The sequence below is a fragment of the Malurus melanocephalus genome, unplaced genomic scaffold (assembly GCF_030028575.1).
Source record: "Malurus melanocephalus ecotype Western Australia unplaced genomic scaffold, MMel_1.1 scaffold_198, whole genome shotgun sequence".
NCBI classification, from domain to species: Eukaryota; Metazoa; Chordata; class Aves; order Passeriformes; family Maluridae; genus Malurus; species Malurus melanocephalus.
The window spans coordinates 798,258-804,334 of record NW_026623430.1 but is presented as its reverse complement, the minus strand read 5'-3'; the positions used below and the strand labels follow the sequence as shown (position 1 = coordinate 804,334).

The following is a 6,077-nucleotide window of genomic DNA, read 5'->3' as shown; positions in this document are numbered from 1 at the left end:
TCCTTCCAAATTTTCTCTTTTTGGCCAGGACTTAGCAAGCACACAAGCGCACATTCCTTCAGGAATAAATGTCTGCCAAGCCTGATTTTTAAAATCTAAACTGTTTTGAACTATCCAAAGAAAAGGACAGCAGCCTTTGCATTGGGTTTATTCTTTTTTTTTTTTCTTAAGCAGAGAAACTTTTCCCATGCTGAGTTAACTCTAAAATAAATGGAAGAAGTTTCCTTTAAATTATTAAGTCATTGTCTTTGTCTTCATTATCCACAAGACTTAACTRTGAAATTTCTCCAGTAGTAATTTATGTATCACAGTTGCCTAAACAATCTTGAGAGGAGACAAACAAGTAAATAAACCTCAACACATTTTCAGCATTAATCTAAGTGGAAGGATTATACAATCTGTTGTGTAGCATTTAGCATATAAAAATGCTATTAAAAGAATAATAGAAATATCATTAATCACTATCACTAGAACTAATTGAATGATTTTTTTAGTATTATATACTTAATTCCTGTAAATTTTGATCATTACAAGCATGCACGGAAGTGAGAAAATGTGCACARTATCTAGCAGTAGGAAAAAAATGTGTTTGGCAGTACAATAATAAAAATTATATTAATAATAGACTGTGGACTAAAAACCCCAACTACAAAACCCAACAACAAAAACACCCAAGCAACAACCCCTCCCCAACACCACTGTTCCAGTCATTCCTAAGCAATACAAACAAACTTGGAAGAATAGTGTAGAAACCTGTGCATATTCCATTTAATAAAGGTACTTTGCTAATGACAGAGAGCAAATAAAACATATGCAGCATGTGGGCAGGCCTTATTAACCATACTGAATAGCTTCCTCATCAAGCTTGATACGTGCCCATGTGTCTCTCAGAAATGCCACATAATCCATCAGACATTCCTTTGCTTCACACAGACCCACTGTTAGCACAATGCCAAAGATCAATTGATTAATCTTAGAACCACTGAACTGGCTGGAAAATTTTAGCTTCCTGCCTATGAGCTGCCTCTCAGTTTCTTCTTCTTTTCATGATTTCTTCATATTATCTATTTTGAAATGAAAAAAACACTTTTCACATGTCCTCTGCATTAGGGAAAAGAAGAGGTTCTTTCATTAGACATATGACAAAAAAATTATTCAATTTCTTCCTTCCATTTTTCCTCCTTTGGCTAATGGCCAGGGATGTTCAGATAAAATGTGCAATTCTGCATGCAGCTAGTGTATTCATGATTCATGAATGACACTAAGAAATTCTCTTGAAAAATTCCCCCTGCTTCCTTGGCAGACCCTGCTTGGGAATTTGGTTGTTTAGGCCCATTAGTTTTCCAGTAATCACTCTTYAACCAAGAGCAGGTAAACAGCTTTCAGCTTTACAAGATGTATTTTCACAACAGATTTGCATAGCTGTTTGTGTTTCAGATCTACCCTGCTTCAGGACAGTATTCCAGATTCTCCCAAGCACAAATACCTACTTTTGGATTCAAATCCATGGGATTTGCATGCACATCTCAGCATGGATGCTTTGCAGAATTCCACAGCATTGAGCCTTTAACATGCAAGAAAGGACCGTGGCAGATTAGTGAGCCCATGTTGTGAGGTACAGTCATCATTTATCCTCTGATCTCTGCAGGATATAAATGACAACTCCTATCAACAAGGAGTACACACAGCCAGTAGGAAAACACAGAAGTCAACCAAAATGCCAAGTTCATCTTAAAGAGCACAGAAAGAGTAGGAGAAGTGAGCGGTACTTCCAGCCTTCTCTGTTATCTACACTGCTGGGGATTTTTCAGTGGAAAAAGGTAGCTGAGGGTTTGGCTTGACAGGGAATTAYAATCATGTGAATATGAAGGAAAAGCAAGCTGTTGGGAATCATGTTTCATTCCTCAAACTTAGTCACTTGTTTCCAGTAAAGTTTCTAAAAGAGGTTAACAACTTTTAATACATTAAAATATTCACTTCTCTTAATGTAAACAACCCAAGCCCCTGCTATTTATTTCTCCAGGCTCCAGTTTGTAGAGGGACTTATTTCAAGTCCTCCCTTCAAAGGTCTCAAGTAGATGTGTATTTGTGCTCAGCTAGGGTTAGAAGCCTTGCAAAATCCCATGCCAGAAAGAATAGCAACCCACTGCCAAAGTTGCCTTTGTCTGTAATTACCAAAAACTATGAAAGAGATTTGCAGAGGAGTTCATCAACTCCTGCCACTTTCAGYAGTCATCAGTTTGAAATGCTTTCCTTAAGAAACAAGGCTCCACATAAACAAAAAATGATGAGCCATGGGTGGGTTATTTTTGTCCATGTGAATTTTGATGCAACTGTTCACTACAGCGTTTTGGAAGTTGCTGCAATGTTGAGTAATCTCCACTCCTTTATTTTCACACCCCTTCATAGCCACCTTTCTGGGACAGATTATGGTTTCTGCACTGTACTTCTGAGAAAGTCTGCTGTGGGTCTGTCTTTTCCCATGAGATCTTAGGCAGGCTGTCGCATGAGGCCACACACATGGACAACACCATCTCGTGTCTCTTTTTCTTCACCCCGTTGCTCTCATTCCCAAATGTGGCACGGTGTTATGACCCCCTGTCATCCTCAATGCAATTTCTGTGTTTGTCGTCTGAGGAAAAGTGAGTCTCTTTTACTCTTCCAGCACACCCCTTTTCTCGTAAAAGAAATGAGAAGCAAGGCCCTGAACATCAAATTGCAATGAATAAGAAAGGAATCAGGATTGCATTGATGTTAGGAACCTCATTTTTTACAACTATCTAGTTGGGTCTGCTAAACTCATGTCTAAATCATTCAATCAACAAGTATCAAAGATTTTAGAAAATTTTTCCATATCCTGTTGYTCACAAGCACCTTGTCTGCCACCACGGGTTGTTGAGATACACCGGTATGTTTTGCCATACAGCTATAAAAACCTTTCATTCTCTACGTTTAGAACATGGTCTCCCACAAGCTCCTTCATGTTGTTAAAATGGGAAATATCAGGAAAGTTACATTAATAGTTAACTTTGAGACAAGAAAAGTGGGCATGGATGCACAAGCCAAGTTTCCTGGCAAATTTAGTTACAGATCATATGATCATATTCTTCAGCAGTCAAAAAAGCAAACAACCAGGAGGCAAAATACCAACTTCAGTCACTATATGCAGAAAACCAGCAAGGCAAATAAAAACATGTGTACTGATCTGGGGCCACAAAAGGCCAACTTTTTCATAAATAACTTTTTCCAACCTTGGTATTTGGCAATCAATAATTCTGACATAAATGGTGTTATTATAGTTAGCATCGTGCACCTCACGAGGCTCAACAAGGCCAAGTGCAAGGTCCTGCATGGCRGCAATCTCCAGTATAAATACAGACTCAGTGATGAATTGACCAAGAGCCGAGAAAGGCTTGGGCGTACTGGTGGATGAAAAATTAAATATGAGCTGGCAATGTGCACTTGCAGTCCAGAAAGCCAATTTTATCCTGGACTGCATAAAGGGAAGCCTGGCCACCAGGTCAAGGGCCATGATTCTCTCCCTCTGCTATGGTCTGATGAAACTCCACCTGGAATTCACCCCACGTGTGTTCAAGTCTGGGTCCCCAGCAAGAGACACAACCTGAGCTGTTAGAGGAGATCCAGGTCGCAAAAAATAATTAGCAGGCTGAAACACCTCTCCTGTGAAGAAAAAATGGGAATTGTGAGGGTTGTAGGTAAGCTCACAAGGGGAAAGTCCTGTTTAACCAACTCAATTTCCTAACATAATGAGGCCAGMCATCTAGTTGACTGGTAGATGTATTTTTATCAGAATTTAGCAAAGCTTTTGATAGYGTTTGCACAGTATCCTCTTGGTAAATTTTTCCTTCCAAGCTTTTCTTTTGCTTCATTCCCAAGTCACTGATTGTTGTCTTCTAAGTAACAACTGGCATCAAATAACACTCCCTAAACTAAGAAAAATATGACTGGCTAGTGCACTTAAAATAACAAAGATCCAATTTAAGAAAAAAAAAAAAGGAAAATACAGAGAAAAAAATTGTTAGAGGGCTCTCAGAACTTGTTTATTTTCAGCATTTAGTCTCATACGTTTGCTTAGCACCACAGAACTTTTTATTTTCTTAAGAATATCTTAAGAATTGTCTTTAACTTCAGCTTTGCATACATAACCTGTATTGCAGATGTACAGAAAGCAATTACAGTTGTGAATGTTTTTCAAGACCAAATTTATCCAAGAAAGGCAGAAAAGCAAAAATTAAAAATAAAATGCCTTTCAGCAAAATAAGAACAAGAGCTTTCTTCACAAAACAAGTGGAAAGAAATACAWAATTAAATCTCACCTGTCCTGCTGTATCACATAAATACCATATGTAACACATTGCAGGCCCAAAAGTACTAACACCCCAAATGTGAAGATACCAGAAATTGGAGCAGGATCCAGGTTTTGCAGCTGGCCTTATAAAACAAATGTGCTGAAGATGATCACAGGTTCTTCATCCTTTGAGGAAGTTTGAACCTACATCCTAAATCATGTGTGATAGCCCACCTCCACTGAAATGCACGCTATCTCATGCACAATCTCTTGCTTGGGTCTTTATAGAAGCACAACTTTCTTGTCGGAATTAAGCTTTACAAAGACTCTACATCAAGCAAAGGCCTGACTGATTTAATTCTTTTTAATTTAAGTCCCAGAGCATATGTATTGAAAGCCTTATGGATAGCCAAGAGCTCTTCCAGTAATACTGGACATATGAGCAGTATATCATCTGAGTGAGGGTTTCACAGACATTTTTGCATGATAGCTACTTCTCAACAGAGAGATGGATCTATTGAGACCACATCCATCACTCACCTGTACGTACAGTGCAGAGAACTGTTCATTCTACCACATATCATCAGAATGCCATTTACTCTTGGGATGTATTCAACAACTTTGATATAGCATTTAGGGTTAGGGTTAGGGTTAGGGTTAGGGTTGCTCTTTATTCCACAGACTTTAAACTAGAAAAGTGCTTATTCTCAAAGTCATAAAGCGTTACAATATTTAAACTGATAATTTTGACCAATATAGGAATATTTCTATAAAGTGGCCTAATCCAACTTATTTAATAGTGCCAGGATAGGGCAGGCATTTATATAATCACACAATAATTACAGTTATAAATGATYGCTTCTATCTGAGAAAGAAGCAACTCCAAACCTACCTACAAAACTGCTCCATTGTAATTTTCACTCAGAAAATTTAAGGGACATTTTATCAGTGTTAGATGTGAAAAACTTCAGAAYCTCTGATAATCAAAGCCCCTGAGCCAGATCAGTCTGTGACTGCAGCTTGAAAATAAGGGTCCCTCCACATGCTGGGACCCCATGCTAAATTCAGTTGTGAAGCAGCAAGAGTAGCCAATAGTTTGGTATCAAAGTTGTATACAGATGAAACTTGAAACAGTATTTTCTACATATACAGTATTTGATATCATGTTTTCAATGCTAGTCAGAAATGTTGTAATGGTTTCTTATTCTCTTATTTAGCTTTGAACTAGCTCTCTTATTTGACTTTGAACTAACTCCATGTGACAGACAGACAGAAACATTTGATGCTTGATTTGTGAATAAATGCTATGTATGATCAAAATTAGAAAATATTACTATGTAACAAAAAAAGATCCAATTTATTTTAGGCCCTATCTGTCRTATGAAAAATGCACCCATCATAAAATGGACCTAATTTTAGCTGATTTAGTTACTTTACTAAATTTAACTTTCAAAGGTATGTCTTGGTTGCTGTCCTATYAACCAAGTCAAGCAACAATGAGCTGAGAGACATTTATGCAGATGTACAGTTTTCACCCTGCAGAATGCAATGGCAAAGGGCTGAACAACCAAACCAGTGAATCACTTCAGCTAATTTAGCAGGCCGAGCTAGTGGAAAGGCTATTTCATATTTGTGGTTCACTTACCAAAAGACATTCGCCAGCTGAAGGAAGGAAGGGGGGGTATTTGAAAAGGAGAAAAAAAAATATATATTCCAGTAAGTGACACAGACACTGAACAGCATATGAACAATGCTGGGATTAACTCTC

At 37.9% G+C, this 6,077-nt stretch overlaps 1 protein-coding gene across 1 annotated transcript in view; it reads right to left on the bottom strand.

Moving 5' to 3' along the window:
• ADAMTSL1 (ADAMTS like 1) overlaps positions 1–6,077 on the bottom strand; it is a 370,874-nt gene that overhangs the window by 141,450 nt on the left and 223,347 nt on the right. The window lies entirely within an intron of this gene.